The sequence below is a fragment of the Oryzias melastigma genome, linkage group LG6 (assembly GCF_002922805.2).
Source record: "Oryzias melastigma strain HK-1 linkage group LG6, ASM292280v2, whole genome shotgun sequence".
NCBI classification, from domain to species: Eukaryota; Metazoa; Chordata; class Actinopteri; order Beloniformes; family Adrianichthyidae; genus Oryzias; species Oryzias melastigma.
The window spans coordinates 24418317-24438288 of NC_050517.1; the positions used below are offsets into that span (position 1 = coordinate 24418317).

Below are 19972 nucleotides of genomic sequence, written 5' to 3' on the forward strand. Positions count from 1 at the left end.
TTGGTATTGTATGTGTACTGCTTATTGATTGCTTTCTTGTTCACTGATTGGACTACGAGTCTGGAATAAAGCTTCTCTATCTATAATGCTGTTGACCCTTTAAAACCAGCGATGTTGTCGGTGACGTGAAGAAAACAGGCTTTCAGACCACCATAACTCTTAAACTAATTGTGCAATTTCTGTTGTTCCAATGGATTCTAAACTGGAGAAAAGCAACTTTGCATCAGACGGTTTACGTTAATTGTGTAAGAGAAATAAATGTCGGTTTTACAATGATGCAACACACCACTAACAAAAAGTGTTGTACAAAGCCACTTTTTTCCACGACAGAATTAAAAGATTTATATCAACTGTGTATGCACCTCACTACTGTAGAGTGTTGCACACAAGGCTTCAGAATCCGGCGGAATTATGCTAATTGTGTGCACGGTTTAAGAGTTAAGACCGTCAAAAGAATGTAAACACTAGAGCGAAAGCTCTGGTGTTTAGGGGTTAAACTCATCAGTCATCTCAATTTATATATACTTTTCCTTTTCTAGAATTTAGCAAAAATATTTTAATTTAAAGTTTGCACCATTTATTTAAATCATTTTAGCATCAAGTTTTGTAAAACATAAAGTGCACGCCAGGATTGGAATTTCTAAACAAGTTGGTACTTGAACTTGTACTTGGTGCAAGGTCAGTTTTGCATCATTTTTGGAGAATTTCCCCGTCTTCTTTGCAGTTTTACTTTTCCTGACTAGAACAGTTTTGCTTTTTATTATATATTTACACATTTCTTTCATTTTTAGTTGATTCTTACATTAATTACCGCACTAAATTGTACTGAACAAATGATGGCCTGGTGTTAGAAACTGAAAATCTTACAATAGACAATTACAATGATTGTTCTGAACAGGAGCTAAGATTTCAGTAGCTTAGGTTACAGGCACCGATTCTAATGGGAGCATTTCCAAACAAGTGCTGGTTTTTGTTGTATTCCACTTTGCGAGTGACCTCAAACTTACAATATTGGTTTTTAAAGTCCAAACTCTTAGTTTTTCAATGATGTCAATTTAACCAGTAATTAAGCACAATGCCGTCATGTACAAGGGCCTGGAAACAAGACAAAATTGCTACGTGCAAATAAAAGCCAATGCGGCTTATCGAAGCATTTATAAAACTGTCTAACAGATTTATGGTCCAACCTAAAAATGTGATTTAAAAATTAGATATTTAATAAGGTTTTGGCTGCATTTTTTTTTAGGAAGAAAAGCACATAAGAAGCACAAATAATGAGGTGTTTGACAGACCAATGAGAAATGGCAATATCTGAACAGGTCAAGAATTAAAATATGTCAAGAAGATAACGCACTAATCTGATTCAAAAAGCCAACTTATCATTCGTGGAAAATACTGACTTAATGACTTGCAAAAAGCCTGTACCCGATGATAATCAAGAGCTCTAGTTTTTTTTTTTTTTTTTTTTTTTTTTACTTTCTAGTATAATTTTAAAAGTTAAACAATATTAACATATTTAAGTTGAGCATTATTTTTGTGTATCTGTACTGTTGGATCTTAGGTATATTCAGACTAAGTCTGTTGGTTCAGACCAAATCCGCTTGGTTTGGTTCAGATGGAGTCCTGAACCTTGTGCTTGGTCTGTATTCAAACTGTTGTCAACTTCCCTGTTTCGAACCAACGCTTGTAAATAAAACCATGTGATTAAAGATCTCTTCACTCATTGACCAGGAATAACGAGGTCAGGGCAAACAACAAGAGAAAGAAAGGAAAAGTGAAAAATGGAAGTCTTACGCTTTGCAATCTTTGCCGGGAAAGTTCACTTATGCAAACGTTATTTTTCGCTGATCAATTTTGATTGTCTGTATCAACGTCAGGTCCAACCTTTTTACTGCTACTTTGGTACCACAGAGGCGTGACACAAGGCAATCACTAAGGAGGGGACTATATAAAGGTATAAATGTTTATAGATTGTTGAGGAAATGGGAGAAGAACTATGAATAAAGTTATAAGTTGTTTTAATGAGCTTGTAGTCATACAAATAAAATTCCAATAAGATGCTGTCTCATCGTTGGTCCACTGTTCTGTTTACATTCTATAATGCCCGGTGGCATTACAGTGGCCGTTTTGGTCCAGGCGTTCCACTCCAAGCCTGTTCAGACTGAGGAAACTCAAAGCGAAGCGTAGCTCAGTCTAATTGGAAACAAACCAAAACCACCTCAAAAGATGGGTCAGAGAGCAGTTTGTTGTCCCAGATTAGGGTTTGTTTGGGTGTATTTAGACTGAAAATTAATCCTGGTTCACTTAAGAGAACCAACTCTGTCCAGTCTGAATAAACCAATAGAATAAACCAATTAGTTTTGTTGCATCTGTAAAGAATACAGCACAAAGACTCTCACAATACGGCAAATTTCAACTCTCCACGTTACTCGACATCAAATATTTTAAGAAGTAAGCAAAGAAGAAGGCAGACTATTATTCCCTGGAGTTACCTACAATTTGCTCTTTCAAAACAACTTCTAATCCTGTTGTAAGTCAGAGAAGATCTGCTATGTATTATGGCGCACCTGCTGTACATAAGCTGATTTTTGATGTATAAATCCACCAATACAAAACCCCACTGCAGAAACAGGGAAGACACATATTTTTTCTGGCTTCTCTTGAACAACTAAGTTTCATGAAATCTCACCCTGCCTGATGAATAACCCAACTTTATACTCTGAGGGGCTGATATCATTACAATAAAATGTCCTCAAATGAGATAAATTTGTGAACAACTCTTGACTCAGCTGATCAAATTTACGAACAAAAAAAGTGCATAAACTAGTATTTTATAAGAAAAAATGAACTAAAACCAAAGCAGAAAAAAAGACGAACTGCTTCATTCTTTTATGTTTCCTGATCGAGATATCATAGTTGGTGATTATCTTTTAATAAATCAAAATGAAAGTTTTTCTTAGTTAGAAAAACAACAATAGGCATCAAAATATATGTTCTATTAAAGTTCTCAGTGTTTTTAAACATTTTGAATGTATTTTTAATAAAAATATTTGATTATTTCCCTTGTTGGGATGTTTAGAAAGGAATATTTGGTTGAACAGACAAACTTTGGAGCTGCAGATATTTCCTGACATTACATAAGTGAGTCAACCGAATATTGCCCGGCAGAAATGTTTAACCGGCAGTCGTGTTAGACCTTTAACTGAAAAAAAAATCGTTCAAAAATAAATGAAAACTAAATAAAGAGATTCAGAGTTAAGTATCGATTAATTAAACAAACAGGTTAAACACCTGATTAATTCAAATGTCCCTATAATGAAAGCAGCTGAAAAACTGGAACTTCCACTTCCTGTCTCATGGGTTCCAATCTGAAACTAGAAAATTGGGTAAATCCAGCCTGCTGCCCCTCAAAAAACGTGTTTTATTTTCTTTACAGGTAATACGGAGCCCTAATGTCCCTTTAGGAACACTAATTAGTAACCAGATTTTTTTTTCAACATCAACTTTTTGAGACATTTTTTTTGTCTTTTACTTTATATATATATATATATATGTGTGTGAGTGTTAAGATGGAGTCAAAGCAGTCTGAAAACTGCATGAGTGGATACACTTCCTTATATGGCTGTAGGTGTTAAAATTATGAAGCAACAACAGAATGAGAAACATTTAACTTGATTAGACCGTTGTATTTACACCTCGAGATGTTCACGATCGTTCAAAAAGTGAGTCAAATTGTCAGAGATGTGGCTTTGCAACAGTTTGTGCGGAACACAAATCTTATATGACAAAAAAAGGAATAAAAAGACAGGAAATCAAATGTGTAAATGAATATTCATGCTCGCTGTAGCTCTAACAAGCACACAGAGTCTTAAAATGTCTTTTCACAGTCTATAGACATGCAGTCACTGCTCTTTGTTTGCTAACTGCATTTGGCTGATTGATTTTTGTTTGTGAATGGTTTGTTTTGAGAAGGGCCTTGGCATGGGGTATAAGGCATCATTTAATCCCTAGCGGTAGAGAAAGAAAGGCGGAGAAACAATGAGAAAGCATGGCAGACCAAGCAAGCAATGATGCCTCTCAATGCTGATCATTTCGGCATTCTCTGGCACAGCATGCTCAACGGAATTTTCCTGGTTTAACTGTATGCCTCAGTTACTGCCAAAAAGCCGACCAGCTGAAATGACTGAATGTGTCATTTTTATGACCTTTCTTGAAAGATGTGTACTATTGTGGGGAAAAACTGAACTCTGCATGAATGTTTGTTTGCTTTTAGGTGTTTATGTTAAGCTTCACCAATGAATTTCAGTGAGTTTCCTTCAGTTTATCTGACATTACCCATCTATGTAAGCATAACCGCTTGTTGGAAGGTGTGTCCTTTAGGCCAAAGTATCAATCTAAAGTGGGCCTGAAGTGCAAAAATCTTTTAAAAATTGTGATTAAAGAGTAAAACAATAATAGAAAATACACATTTTAAAAATTTGAACCAATGTTGGAAACCAAAACACAATTAGAAAAAAAAGAAGTGTTGGAGAAAACACCAACAATTTCCAGAAATCAAAAATAAAATAATAAAAAAAAAGCAAAAATAAGAAACTGGAACTGGTAGGTACTATGAAACATGGCTGATTGGATTATGTTATCCAGTATCCATTTATGCTAGATACCTTTTGGTTAAAAGGAACAAATGTCATCATCCAATCAGCCATGTCCCCATAGTCCCTAACTTTTGCAGTTTCATTTTTTTTTTGTTTGTTTTGTTTTATCATTTAATTTTAATTTCTGAAACGTTTTTTTTTGTTCTCCAAAGGTTGTTTTTTATTCTTCTTTTACAGAACCTGGAAGATATGTTTTTTTTAGAGGTAATGCTATTTTGTTATTTTGTTATTTTAATTGTCGTTGTGAACTTTAAAATGTCTTATCAAGTGATTTGTTGGTATGATTTGTGCTATTAATCTCCAATTCAAACCAAACCTAGTTAGTTTTTGTTTTGTACTTTGGTGGGATAAAACCAGCCTTTTATACATTTTCTTGTTGCTTTGCCTCGCCCTCATTATTTCTGGCCAATGACAGAAGAGATCTTTAGTCATGTGGTTACAGGGTTTAATTGGAAACAAAAATGTCTGCTTAATGACGGTCTAAATACACACTAACCTCAAGGACCAGCAGATTTTTCTAGTCTAAATTAACTCATATAAAGCAAAAAAAGAAAAAAAAAAAACTACATAAATATGATTACACACCGAATTCATTTTTACCTTCATCAAAAAAATCATAATGTATGGGTACATTAAACTGCTCGGTTTATAAAATATACTTTTGATGTAGAATTTTAAAATATCTTTAATGACAAATCTTTTTTTAAACTATATTTTTTGTAGAAGATGACACACGCCTGTGCAGCCTGCATTAAAAAAAAACAGTTTAATGGGTTCAAACACTGTAATTAAGTTCCACAATGATGGCAAATAAAACATTTACATATGCAGATCAAAGTTGTTAATTACTATTTTACTAAGACAAATTTTAGGTTGCTAGTATGTGTTTATCGTTTTCCAAAGTGAAACCATGTAATTTACTAAAAAAGAAGGTCAGCAGCTGATTTTCTGGAAGAATTGCTGAAAGAAGCAACCCATTTTTTTGTCTATTTTTTAACAGGAGTCCAATATGATGGGATAAAAACAACTGCAGTTTAAATATATATATTTATTTTTTTTAGCTTAAGTACAAGAGTTCATCTAAAGAGAGAATTCCGCATTGCTTATGTAATGGAGTGGATTTTTTTCTTAGTTCTCTTGACATTGATACCGGACAATGAAGTGCAGAACAAATCGGTTCAAGAACAGTTTTTTTCCCAGAGCAATAGTGTCTTTAAATTCCACTTAATAAGGTGTCTGTACAATACTAGTGTGATGTATGAAAATGGGAGGTGTGTGTTTGGTTTTATTTATATTTATATTTATTGACATACTTAAAAATGCATTTTAATATGAAGATCTTTTAAATAATTTTCTTTAGATCTTTTATGCTTAATGTTTTTATACTTTTATATTCTTTTTATTTTATATTTATGCACCAAGGAGGGGTGGATTGCTTTTGCTTTTAATTTCATTGTGCAATTGGGTGCAATGACAGAATAAAGATTCTATTCTATTCTATTCTATTCTACATTCATTACTGCACACATTTATGAGAAAATTACCATTTCTTTTGACAAATGTGATTTTATGCAATTGAAGGACACAATAATGAAAGGCAAAGTTAATGACTGTACAGTAGTTAATCCCGCAATACTTTCACCTCACCATATACTTTTAACAAAATGACTTATGATGAGGAAGATGTCAGTCAGCGCCATCACACCGCCTCAACCCAAAGACGGAACTCTAGCAATCAGTATAGCATTCTCCATGTCTTCCCTACTCTTTGACCCTTTGATCCAGCTGCAGCATGCAGAATCTGGACTCATTACTGAACATCGCTCTGCGGCTCCCCTGGTATGTGAAAATTGGCCTTCACTGTGGATATTGTGTGAGGGCTGTAGCCTTTAAACAACACCCCAACTTGGCGTTGTGAAACACCAGCCCAAACTTTTCCAGTCGCAAAAACTTTACAGATCTGTCAAACATGGCATGCTGATTTTTGAATCAAACATTTACTACTAGTACTATAGCAGAATGAATTCTCACAGGTGATTTCAAAATATTTCTATAACAAAGGAACAACACTGTGAGAACAAATATCCTAATTTTTGTGCTTAGTGGAGTCGTGAAGCTTTTGAGCTTTGTAACCACAACAGTCATCTTGGCAAAGTGAAAGTCCTAATTGCCACCTTTAGACAGATTTTTATGCAGATTTTTCCATCATTGGGTTGGCAGCAGCAGCTCTACAATTCATATTTTGTTCCAAACCGGCTAAATTGGGCTCACCAGCATGTTCATTTTTCCATTAAACTAAAGTACCACCTCTATGTGAGTGGTCTCGCTGTAGCAAAGCGGGCAAAACACATTTACAACTGTTTCCTGACAACTCGGTAGAGCACAGGCCACTAGAACTACTGTCGGTTTCTGTAAATCGCGTTCCCTCCAACTTGGCTCAGTTGAAACCACAAGCAAGAAGATAACACAAATTGATGCCACTGCAAAGAATGATACCAATAGTTACATTTAATGTAAACATGTGACAACATAATTATCTAGGTTGATTGTTTCTAATTGCCAAAAAAATCATATAAACTAGATTAAAGTTCCTGTTCTTTGACAAGTATTTCTTGTCATTAAATTACTCAGTTCATCTCTGCAACAGTTGTAAAAATATTCTATTTTTCTCTTTATTCTAATCAGGATGGATTAGAAGCAGATACAAACCGGTGGTTCAAAAACTACTGATCTGTAAAGCAGTACCTGAGAAAGGCAGATAAGTCTCCCTGCTCCGCTCCGATTCTGATGCATCTATTTGCAGATAAATGGATCCATTAATGTTTTCATTTTCGTTGTCTGAGCTGCCATCTGAGCTAGAACTGTTCGGCTGCCGATATGGATCACTTTTTTTTTTTGCTGCTCTAATGTTAGCTTGGGCTTTCGAAGGGCTGTAAGTTGGCGGTAGAGAATGTAAATAAAGAGATGCTGGTTACAACGAAACAGTATTTCCACATTTCAAAGAGCTAATGGGAAGTAAGCAAAGGCTAACTTCCGCACAATAGTCCTGCACGCATGCTACTCTGAGGTAAATATACAGTAGTTGGAGTCGGACTTTAAAAAAAAGATTTGACTTATTTTTCACTTGGGGGTATTGATTAGTGTTAAGGGGCTTAAGTAACTGATTTCGCAAAAATTAAGTTGGAATTTAATAAAACCCAGTTTTAATGGACAATGTTTTTTAAGATAATTGAGCAAAACTCTGGCCTTAAAGGTAAAAAAGCATTGCCAGATCAACGTAGCATTTAGAAAATAAAAAAAATAAAAATTTGTAAATCCCACTGCGTGTAAAGAAGTGAAAACAAGGTGAAATATATTGGGAGTTTTCAAAACTGTTTTAATATAATAAATGGGCCAAACAAAGAGGTTAGATTATGCAGGTAATCAGATTCCAGCATAACCGACTTTTTAATTAGCAAATCATATACCCAGATCTGCAAAATTATTCTTGAGCTTCTGGGGATTTGTAATTTTTAAGTATATGCAAAATGCTTCCATTCAATCCAAACAAGCTCTTTACAGTGTGGAGGAATAATTACAGGCTGGAGCTTTTGGGTCAAGACTACCCATTTTTGTGTCTTCCAAAGTCTGTTTTTCTACTTTCTGGTTTTTGTTAAGTCTTTTCCTTGCTATCAAACTCTTTGGATCAAATTTTTAATGAAGCAGAAAACAAAAAAAATATGCTCTCCTGCATTTATTTCCATTCTATAGGTTAGGAGGCCAATGAGCAGACACAACCATACAATATGTTTTAGCCATAGAGAGTTTTTAGTTGTTCCCATGCTTGTAATAAGTTTTAACATTAAGGTCTTGAAGCCTTGTAAATCTTTCTATTATTCACGTCTGAAACCTGTTTCCACTTTGGGCTGCAAGTTTGCTGTTGCAGAGAACTCCCCCTAATACATTTACAAATGTTCACTCAATCATTTCATCATTTGGAACATTGTCGTTTAGTTTAGCAGCAGTTCCAAAGCTTCCCATTCCCAGATAGGCTGCCTCCAGCTGTATTTGCCTCCTCTGCCCTTGACGTCCTTGTTCTGCATATCTAATCCTTCACTCACCCCCTCACTTTCCCTTTTCACAACCCTTTCCTCTTCCCTTACTGTCAAGAGTGCCTCTGCGTGTGAATTTTACAGGTTCAGAGATCAAAGCGGAGAATCCCAGTGGAGATAAAGATGGAGAGAATGAAAGCAAAGATAAAGAGAGTTTGAAATCCCCTCCAGTCTCCATATTTAGATGTTTGTCATCACTTTGTTTATGTATTTTACTGCAGCCTTTCGTTGCTTCTTAGCTTGCCAGGGTTCTGCTCCCAGTCTCTTTGTTTGGTCTGCTTAAGTAACCAGAACAAGACAGAGTGTCAACAAATATGTACTCACATTCAGCTCCAATTTTCCCTCCTTCCCTCTCAAGTCTAATTTCTTTTTGGAGCACAAAGCAAAACTCACATTTGCACAAGAAACATCTAAAAATTAAACTCCCTGAGTTGCAATCTTTTGAAAATGTTTTATCCATTTAAGATTTTTATTGAAGTACACCGATTATTACTTTTTTTTTTGTCCAGATTAAAAGTTTGCACTAATCCATATCTTCTTGGTTATGTAGTCGGGGTGTAACGATTAATCCAACAATCGATTAATCAATTTCTATTCATACGATCCAATCAAATCATTTTGTCTAAGGCAGAATTGAATCAAATTCACCTATACAATTAAAAAAAAATCAAAATTTGATAAATCTATAATCGATCTTGGAAAATACCATTTGGATTTAGAAGTGGTAGGTTACCATATAAACAACTAAGTGCCATCACAGTGGAAAACACACACGTGATGGCAGCAAAAAACATCATCACGGTCTAATGTGTGGAAACACTTGAAATTTTTTTGATGTTTTAGTCTGTTCATTTTTGCTTAGACTGCTGTCCCTGCGACCTGGTTGAGTGAAAGAAGGTGGATGTACAATTTTGATGTGGAAAAACAACAGTGGGCTGAACTTCATGAAACAAACTTTAAAAAACTGATTTAAAATTAATTCTTGTTTACTTGTCTGTTTGTACACATTTAATTTAAACATAATTATCTTGTGAGAAATACAAGAAAACTTGAAAAGTTCACCTGGTATTTATGTCTGAATCAAAATGGTTGAAGTTTTGACTAAAGCTGTCCTGGATCAATTTTGAGGAAGTGAATTGGATCGTTCAAAATGAACCAATATTGACTGTTAAATGGTTGGGAGACCGTGGATTTTGATATGAATTGAATTGTTGGTAAAATTAATCCCCATCATGTAGGATTTGGGGAAAAAAAAAATCTGTTTAGTTGGAAAAGTGTGGTTGTTGGCTAACTTGGGCAGAAGTTTAATTTACTGTAAACTTATTCAATTTTTTCAAGTTTTTTTTAGTTTAATATAATAATTTTCCCCTAAAAGTGGGTGACTTATCATTCCTGTACTGCAGAGTTATCTTTTTTATGCTAGTGCGAGCTCTGTGTTGGTTGGTGTTGCAGAGCAGATGGTGTCGAGAAATGGGCAGGGAACAGTTGGTCTTAATTAACCTTTTCATTCTGTGGTATCATTAATGTCAATCGGGTGTTGTCACCAGAGATGTGCTCGGGCTGAAGAAAATGAGGTCAGGGTGCAAACGAAGAGATGAGCAGTGAGAGGAGACTACAGGGCCAGAAAAGTGAACACTGGTACAAAGAGAGGCGAGTTGAGAGTCAGGGCAAAGCAAAGAGGAATGCATGGAGGAGGGTGGACCTTGACCTTGTGAGAATGGAAGATGAAGTGAGGCAGTTTAGGCTTGGTCACATCTGTGTTCCTACCATGAAACCCATGCTGCTTCACTGAGCAGAGCCAAATTCAGGGTGAACTTTTGACCTGCATTTTGACAAACAAGAAAATGTTGTTCTGTAACATGACAGCAAAAACAGATTAGAAAAAAAAGAACTGCTCCAGAAGCATCTGAAATGTCACAGTCTAGTGCTTCCTTTGCTGGGAAACTTTGCTCAGGATGCACTGTTTTTGTCAACTGTTTTGTCTATTTTTGAACTGTATCTCACTTTTTTTTTGCTAAAACCTGCTGCATAACACACTGTGTTTTGGGCTTTTACATTCAAAACTCTCGTATCCACGCGTATCTACGGACGTTTGACCATTTTTAGGCTCTACATTAAAAATGTGTTGCCATCAAACTAGTGTTGAAAGTTGAACCAGGTTGAATTTTGACCAATTAGACTCGGATTAAGTAGTTATGTTTGGATGAATTGAATTCATGGAAGTTTCATTTGAAAATTGATAATGCAAAAGAAATAAAAAATTGCAGTTTCTGCCAAACTTGGATTATGTGACACCAAGTCTTGCATATATTGTAATAGAGCTATGAAATAAAAAGCCTGGAATAGCATTTGTGAGATTTTCACCAATTGCATCAAGCCTCTTTCAACTATCAGCAGCAGACATGGACTAGTAAACAGCAGAAAAAGAAGAAGAAGCCATTCCTTGCTTGTCCAGTGTGAACACCATGAGCTAAATTAGCTCACATACCTCGTGGGAACGCAGAGAATGGAATGGTAGCTCAGTTTTTTGTTTTTTTTAAATCAATTATTTTGCCTTTCATCATTAAGATATACATTTTCCTCACAATCTGTATGTCATAAACACTTATCAGCGCACCTTCTTAGCTGTCGTCTCCTCAGTAACCGCCTCATGGCATGTGTTTACTGTACCAAAGCAGCAAAGACAAAATGTTGTGTCTGACTTTGACCTAGGCGTTAAAAAATTGGTCAGTGAAATATGAAGTTTGAATAGGTGAACTGTCCCGGCAATGTTTGCAAAAGAACGTCTACTATTCTTTATCATATTGTTTTGCCCCGCCCTCATGTTTCCTGCCCAATGACTGAAGAGATCTTTAGCTTGATGGTTTTGTTAACTAGCTTTGGTCCAGAACAGGAAACTCCGACTGATGCCAGTCTGAATACAGACAAAACACAAGGATCAGGACTTGATCTGGACCAAACTAAGCGGACTCGGTCTGAACAGAAGCACTTTTCCAGTCTGAATAAACCCTAAAATATATGCACAAGAAATACAAACTTATTTTACACAATGCAGTTTTTTTTTTTTTTTTGCTCAACTGTATTAGAAATTTCTATATTACCTCAGCCCTTATTGGACAACAAAGTCCTTAGATCCAAAGTTAAAAAAGGTTAATGTTTTTCTGGATTTTTGTCTGTTTGTTTAGTTTTTTTGGGACAAAAATTAAATCAATTATTTAATGAAACAAATGTGAATTATGTGTTAAAATGCTATGAAATGTTACCCTAATAAAAAAAATGATTAATGCGTTTTACATAAAGTACAGCTTTGACTGAAAATAATGTGTTTATTACTTTTTTTCTAACCTTTTCTGTGGTGAGGAATTAAACGTGACAACTCCAGTGACCTACATTAGCATAAACACTATAATCTTTTCACTTGACGGTGCTGAAATATCCTCAAATAGGTTTAGGTTAATATATATATATATTTTTTTCAATGAAAGTCCTGTAAAGCGTTAACATATCTTGGAGCTATTCTGATTAACCTGAGTGGAAACATTCTGCAGTCTATCTGGCATTGCTGCTCTGACTTTGTTCAGCTTCGTTGAGGTCGACACCCGCTCATTGTTGTTCGCCCTTTTGACTTTGTCCAAATTAACTGCCGCCTCCCATGAATCTAAAGGTGTTGAAACCTGCAAATTGCCACCGTTGGCTATATTTCATTTATTTTCTGCTTGAGATTAGAATGAATGCCATCTTCTTGAAAAAGCTGTGATGTCTTTGAGACAAATATCTGGGACGAATGGAGCTTTTTGCAAAGTTAAACAAAAGAGATATTAAGGTCATGGAGTGTTATGTTGGAATTACTGGAATGAAGGGTGGGATATTTAGGTCATATTTAGTCTCTTTTGCTCACAAATGGGGGAATATATCATTACAGCTTCAAATATTTAAGGCATTTTTTTTAATCTTATGGTAAGAATTTCCAATTACAAATATCTTAATCATTTGTCATTGTGATTTTAACAGCAGATTAAGGAAACTTATGTAGATCAAATGCCTTTGTCTTTTTAGGATTGCCTTCCAGTATAATTCGCGGATCAACATTGTCCGGCGTTTCTTGCTATACTGATAACCCGTGTACATAACATTTACCTCGCATCCCTGACTGAATAGATCCTGTTATGGCGTGTAATTCCTCCCTGGGTGGGAAGCTACGCTGGTTGACAATCATTTGTCATGTTCAGGGATAATCAGAGATGTTGTTGTTTACACATCTCCTATTTCCCAAGAAAGAAAGCCCAGCAGTAATAATGTTCTCAACCTTAACATTTACAAAGATGGATGGGGCTGAACAACCTTCGCCAGTTTGTAAAAGATGGAGCAGCCTGTTGCTCGCTTGATATGGCAGCTCATTAAGACGCAATTATCAGAGTCTTCCTTCAAACATGAAGAAGCAGGTGCAGAGTCCTGACCTGGATTGCAGCTGAGTTCATACCAAAGAGAACTCCCTGTAAATATCAGTTATCCAATGCCAAAGAATAAATTAAAAACTACATTTTTTGTTGATCTAAAGTGTGCTTTAGAGTTCAAGCCAATTACTGACTACAGATTGAAACGCTACCTGATTGAAGATAAACATTTTGTCAAAATAGTTAGGTTTATACTTTACATAACGGATGTTCTTGCCTCTCACAAACCCATAAATAGGTCATTTAAATGCCAGTTAAAATGAATGATGACAAGATTAAAAAACTCATTTGTGTCAGACCGCTCTAACTAAAAATATGTAAGAGACTGTACAGCAAACTACTTCCAGCCTTTCAAGTCCATCTTATGCCTTAGTCGCATACATCCATATTGGGGTATACTCGTAAAGGTGCTGCGAGTTATTGGATTGTCCGGGGCCGTGTTATGGAGTTCCTTGTACCTCGTGGGGCCACCAAAAGGGACATCATGAAAATGAAATGTACGGTTGTTATAGGTGAGGAAAGTGTATCGTGAAGTATTAAGTTACATACAGAGGTCGGTGTGTCCGTCGGATTCCATAGTAACTTAAAAAGTGCAAGAAGCACTCACTCCAACTAGTCCAGTCCAGCCTTTCCGGCACTCCCAATCCGTTTCGTTGGCTTAAAATTTTGGCAGAAGCGAAACGGAGCACTTTTTTAGTGAAATTGAGGCAATTAGCGACCTTTATTGGAAATCATGCAAGCGAGTGAGTGTAAAGTGCATCCGGTACATTTTTCAAAATAAAACCAATTTCCACTGTGAACGGTGTGTCTTCTATGTGGTGTAAACATTATGTCATTTACACTGACATAGGGTCACAAAGTGTGTGGCAGTGTCGTATTGATCATTTAACATCATGGACGACGAAAGGCTGATCACAGAGGTTTAGAGTCTTGTGAGGTCGGCAGCAGAGCCTGGCCCGCAATCGGACTGCAAACATTTGTGGCCAATGTGAGTCATGTGCTCCGGTGGACGCACCTGAGCCAGACTGGTTGCAGTATGAGCCCAGGGTGAGGATTACACACTTATGACACACAGGTGATGCTGTAGATTCTATGTAGGATGTCCACACATCCTACGCGCTGACTAATTTCTAATATTCAGGCTGCAAGCATGGAACACGTAATGGTGCACAAGGTGTGTGCAATTATCACTTGAATAGCACAAATGGAGCCCTTTCACAGTAGGGCTGGGAATCACTGGGTACCTCACGATACAATGCGATACACGATACATGGCTCACGATATCGATGATATCGCAATACTCCGATAATTGGTAAAAAATCTCTAATGACTCACAATATGTAGAAGAACACATATTTTTTAGGAAACTATATATCCTCGTTAGTTTTTTTAGCTTGAACACAATCATAATAAACAACTTGCAACAATTAATAGACATTTTAGTGCAACATTGCTGAAATCAGTAATACACTGTCTTTGACAAGCACTGACAACAATTGAATTGGAATTATCCTCAAAATTCAGTGGTGATAATGGTAATCATGAACACAAGTGCCACAACTTAGTACAAAGTTGATGTAAACAATAGAACAAAAATTCAAGTAGCTTCCATGCACATTGGTGACCGGTGACCGCCAGTCTCACAATGCGCCCCCCCTATCGACCTCCAAAGGAACAACTCACCAAAAGATGACGAATACAACGTTTTACAGCTTCTTCGAACAAAAATAAAAGATTGATACTTGGTGAGAACCCATCGAGAATCAATCGCAGGACTAAATATTGCGATTTATTGCAATATTGATATTTTGGCACACCCCTATAGCACAGTGCACTGGTTTTCTTGGGGGTTGAAAAACATGATAAATCCATACAAATTGTTTGTGTCTCACTGATTTCACCCTTACTTGTTTTAAGTGTTCACTGTTCACCTGTCAACTGAAGCATGTCTGTGACAATGCTTATGAAGATTTCCTCTTCACAAGCTTGCCGAGTGATCTACAATTTTAACATTTCATGCGGGTCACCTGCACAACCTGTACAGGTTTTTCCTGTTTTTCCGCCTGCAGATAGCCTGTATATACTCGTAAAGGCACTTGTGACTAAGGCATTAAATTTGTTCAACGTCCACAATTTTGTCTTAAAAAATGTAATCTTATGTTTTACAACACACACTGTGTTTTGCATAGAAAAAGAGGGACGATGAGGAATTTTTAAGTGACTGCTTGAATTACTGTTGCTTTGTTTTTAGGTGCCACAACCAAAGTCAAAGTACTAATAAATGTTATCAACATTTGCCATGATTGTACTGCTTAAGTGCTCTTCTGGCAGGCATAGAGATTTTCTACGTGTGCGTGAAAAAGAGCATTTATGTTATTGCACACACAAGAGAGAGATAATAGTCTTCACTTTGTTTTATAATGGTAGTTGAATGAACTTAAAGGCATTTTTTTTCTTCTTGTAGGACAAAATTGGTCCCAAGATGCCACTATTCTGACATGAATATAAAACAGCAGACCCTCATCTGTAACTTTAAACCAACCATTTGCCATGGCATCCAAGCAGGTAATGGGAGCGGACAAGAAAGGTAGGGGTGTGACACTCAATACACACAGTTCTGCTTGAAGCTTGTAATGCTGAGGATCTGTGTGAAAGTGAGCTGATTTGGGTTGCTAAGACTAGCGGCCATTTGTCACACCAGCAACAAAAGTAAATTCGAGAGAAATGAACCCTTATAGATAGTGTATTGGCCTTGACTGCAGGCAGTAAGCATTCATTTATGGTAATAGTCGGCCAAATAAACCAAGGTGCTTCCTCCAGGAGCTGCGTATTTCCTCTGTTTTCCCCTCGTGCTGAATGGTATTTGTTAAACTCTTTTTATTCTAATACTCTCTCAGACCGATTGAAGCTTTCATTAAACCAGATTCATGTCACCTCTATGACTTTCAGTGACTGCCTTTCCTTAGAAAAAGACTAATATCTAGTCAGAGCTCTTTGTCTTTTTAAATGCACCTTTCGGTTTGATTTATTGGAACATATGACTTAATCTGATCTAACCTCACAATGTTAAAACATGACCCTGGGTTAATATCATAAGTTAATATTTCATTCTCTTCTGTCGTAACTTTGGTCATTGAATTGATAGACTATTATTAGTGAGTGATGGAGTGATTGCTAATGAGGAGGATAGGACATGGTGCCAAGCCGAAGTTGATGAAGTGCAATAGATAAAGGAAGAAATTGTCCTTCTAAAGTGTAATTGAGTTTGAAAATGCATCATCATCTGGAGGGGGGGGTGGGACAATTATGGAAGACCTCCTATTATTTTATTATTGCTGCTTTTTCGGAGATAAGAAAATGTTCTTGTTTTTCATGTCCCTTCCCTTTACGGCTAATGAGGGTCTGGAAGACGCATGCAGCGCTGGGGTTGTAATTTCACAGCTGATTTAAACATGCACCGGTATTTGTTTTCTTTATCTCAAAAACTATGATATCCTGAGACTGAATAGAACAGACAACAGGAAAGCGCCACAAAGGTAATGAGTTAATGATTGGTGAAACATCCATATGTTTGTTCCTCTCCGTCTCTCCGCCTCCAAACTCCTAGCCGTCACCATAAAGAGTGGACGGCGAATGATGTGGAGAAATATCACTTCTATTCCGGGCGAGACGTGTGTACAAAGTGGGATGGACTTCAAAAGTATGATTTATTCTTTCAAAAGAGTTACTCATAATCATTAATTACAGACACGGTGTACATCTTTTCACCTCTTTGTTCCTTTTCTGCAACCACTTCATCATGTCTGGGGTCTGATGAAATTCCTATAGAATACAGCCTGGACAGGTCATCTGTTCAGCCACACAAACACATGCAAGACTTACAACCACCCCCATTTACAAGGGACAATGTTTGCATTGTATTTTCTTGTAAATGTCACCGCATTGACCTCATCATTTTCTCCCTTCATACATAGCCACTTAGCTTGATTATCTCTGACTCCAGACTTTCTATTGCTAGCAGACCCGTCAAATTCATTAGCACGGCCAAATCCTGCAGTTTCATTGTGATGCTGTCTGGAAGATTAAATGTATGGATCACAGTTTTCCAGGTCAGACCACCTGAGTGCCAATGAGTTGGGATAGTATCACCTCCCTATCTGGGCCACGCTACACACTCGTGCCAGACCAGTGGGAGATGATCAGTCAGCAAGCAAGGTATTAATCTGCTGTGACACATGGACTCTCCCTTTGGAGGACGTCCGGCACTGGGATGCAGTCCAGCAGCAGCGGCCATTGTTGCTAGAGTAATGAAGGATGTCAGTGGAGCTGGCGTGGATGGAGGGACATGATATGAAGGGAATGAGGGGAATGGAGAGATACAGGGGGCTTGTTGAGATGCCTTATCAGCGAAACGGAGGAGAGAATTATAGGAGTAAATATGGAAAGAAATCTGACTAAACTTTAAGTGGAAGATATACATCTGCCTCTTTCTTCATCAAATAATTTACAGTGCAAGTAGGGTATTCACAAATCTGGACTTATAGCAAAAATGTATCCAAAGATAATTAGTTTTAACCAAAACAATTGCATCAGTTGACAGGAATATATTTGAGAAATCATGTTGTCGTTTTATGAAGACGAATATGCATATATATTCTGAGTTACTGTATTTTTTTTTTTTTGCTTTATTTTTCCAAGAGATTTTTTTAATGATAACCAGGGACACTTAACTTTACAGAATAAATTGAACTTTGATTGATGAATTTATGCTACCAATAAAACTACAATATGTGTCAACACTGTATTTGCAACACTGTTGCAAGGTGCTGCAACCCTCAGAAATGAGCTAATGTCGATAAAAAATATCCAATAACAAAGAAAGTCACAGCTAATTGGTGGTGTCTTAAATACCGTTGTAAGGTAATTGTAAATTGTTGTTTTTATTAATGGAGTAATCTAACAATTGTTTTCATTTTTATAATGCTGTTATCATTTGTATTGGTTTCTTAGCTCGCTGTGGACTGTAGAGGCACCATTGACGATTTCCTGACAGTTTCTTGTCATCTGCATCGGTCATTGGCTTCTCTCTGCGAGTCCTGTCCATTTTTCGACATCGTCTTCCCACCTCCTCTCTTCTCGCCTCCTGGTACTCTGGGTTTTCTCTGGGCCATTTGATCTTGGCCACCTGTTCAGGTCATTTTCTATTTTCTTACAATGTTTACCAGGCATTCATGTGCACTATCCATATTCTGTTGTGCATTTCCTCATTACCAATGTAACAATTCATTTTAACCCTTTAACACCGTAGCTCCAGTGTTTGTTTTCTCTGATTTAATGTAACTTTTCAACCGTTAACAAAATAAATTCCTGCAGATTCTAAACTTTTCTCACTTCAGAATCTGATGGTATTATATTGGTTGTATTAGCAGTTGAAAAGTTAAAGTATGTTTAAGATTTTGTGTTTACGGGTCATCAGCGACGCCTCCGATGTTAAAGGGTTAACAACAACTCAATTCATATCATAATTTTTGCTTACTGATACGATTCATAATCGATATTGGTGCAATGTTAACAATTCGATTCAATCTCCAGTTCATTGACCTTAAATCAATCTAGGTCATCTTTAGCTGAATATTCAACCAGTGGAACTCAGAGATTATGGAAGCCCAAACTGTTCATAATTATATAAATAAATACAAAATTATTTAATCAAGCAACACTGCAATAAAAGTCATTTCAATAAATAATTGACCATTTTATTATGAAATACATTTCATTAAAATTTAAATGGACCATTTTATTATGAAATGTATTTCATTTTTACTTTTAAACATATTTTTTATGTTAAAAACATTTCATAATAAAAATATATATCATAATATTTTTTTTTTCATGTTGAATATTATTATAATCATGTGAGGGTTTCTTTTGTAGAAACTTTTATTTCAAAATTACTGTTTTCCAAAGTGTCATTTTTATTTCACAATGCTGTTTTTCAGAACGACGTATTTATTTCATGATGAGCTTTTTCCGAATAATAACTCTGTCTGTCAATCAAACCAGACAAGGCGGGGACACGTTTGTGATTGGCTACTCCTTTAATCAGACATTAGAAGCAGCACCAACTACATCGATCGAGTGTTCCTTCAGCGAACGTGATGGTGCAGTACACTCTCCTCAACAATAGGTGGGAGTATGCAACTCAGCACAACTGGTCTCCCAGTCTCCTACAAAAACGTTCAGCACCCACGTTTGTCCACAGGGAAAAACGTAGCAGTTTCACAAGAAACGGGTCTAAATTGTGGAATTGCTACGTCTCATTCTCTCATTCATTTCTACGGAGGTGCGCCGGATCACGTGACTTTTGAGTTTCTGCGTGTCGCTAGCAAAAACACGGTGGGATATTCACTCTTTTTCGGTGGAAAATCCCTCAGAATAAAATATTTTGTGGACTAATCTTTATTTTGCCCATATTTCTAGTGAGAAATGCACCCGTTACTATCAGGATATACATTTATTTTGGACATACAGTTCGTAGTTTGTCTGTTTTGCTGGACTTATCCCCAAAAGGGGCTCCAAAGTCGTGAAATATCAGCGCTTCCGGTGCACGGAACGATCCCGGAACCGGACGATCAGCAGGATTTGGTGACCCGACCCGCGTCGGTGCCGCGTCAAGGTTTGGGTTCAAGATTCAAGATTCTTTATTGTCATCCAACACGCGAACATGACAGACGAAATTTGGGACTGTGGTCCCGTCTAATATAAATAAAT

At 36.6% G+C, this 19972-nt stretch overlaps 1 long non-coding RNA gene across 1 annotated transcript in view; it reads left to right on the forward strand.

Annotated features, from left to right (window-relative positions):
• The window catches only part of LOC112152608, a 146893-nt gene that overhangs the window by 50354 nt on the left and 76567 nt on the right, over nt 1–19972 (forward strand). The window contains exon 4 of the long non-coding RNA XR_002920346.2: nt 15666–15788. This is a non-coding gene — a long non-coding RNA (uncharacterized LOC112152608). The remainder of the gene's footprint in view (nt 1–15665; nt 15789–19972) is intronic.